Raw genomic sequence first — 690 nt, forward strand, 5'->3', positions numbered from 1 at the left:
TGCGATTCAAGTAAAATCCATTACTTTATTCGTGATTTCCGCGTTAAATTGCTCTTGAAAACCAATATCGCATTCATCGCTTCGCGATTCGATAACTTTTACGCCGTAGAAAACTGAAATAGTGGTTACCACTGACGATTCTCCAGATTTAATGCCGTTGAATTTAGCCCTACCATTGTAAGCTTCAGAAAAACAAAGTACCGTGGTTTCTAAACAAATCTTGACACAATGTTTAGTTCCTTGATGACCTTTCACTTTTTCAAAGTAATTTTATGAAGTCATTCCTTTGTTTATAAAGCTTGGTTGAAAATAATATGACTAACCAATCCTTTTTCCTTCGGCTTCACTTTGACAGCGTTTCGACAGACCGATACTTTTCATGATTTTGATACGCGAGTTCGTAAAGAAGAGATAATTTTTTTTCCTACCTCTGAAAAAAATAATAAGCACTGAAATACGCAAGCGGCATATTTAAACTGGAGGCCTTTCTACTTTTCTATGGTCACCAGTGATAAAATACAAATAAACAAAATCGCGAACCCGTCATCTCCACTTACAGATGCTATTTATTCCAATTTTCTCGCAAAATCGTCGTGATCGGTTGTTTTTCTCTACTAATGAACCTACCATAGTAACATCAAAGGACTCCAACCGACACAGCGAGAGTCATCAGACACTATGCGTCATAAT

The sequence above is a fragment of the Stylophora pistillata genome, chromosome 3 (genome assembly GCF_964205215.1).
Source record: "Stylophora pistillata chromosome 3, jaStyPist1.2, whole genome shotgun sequence".
In the NCBI taxonomy this organism is placed as follows: Eukaryota; Metazoa; Cnidaria; class Anthozoa; order Scleractinia; family Pocilloporidae; genus Stylophora; species Stylophora pistillata.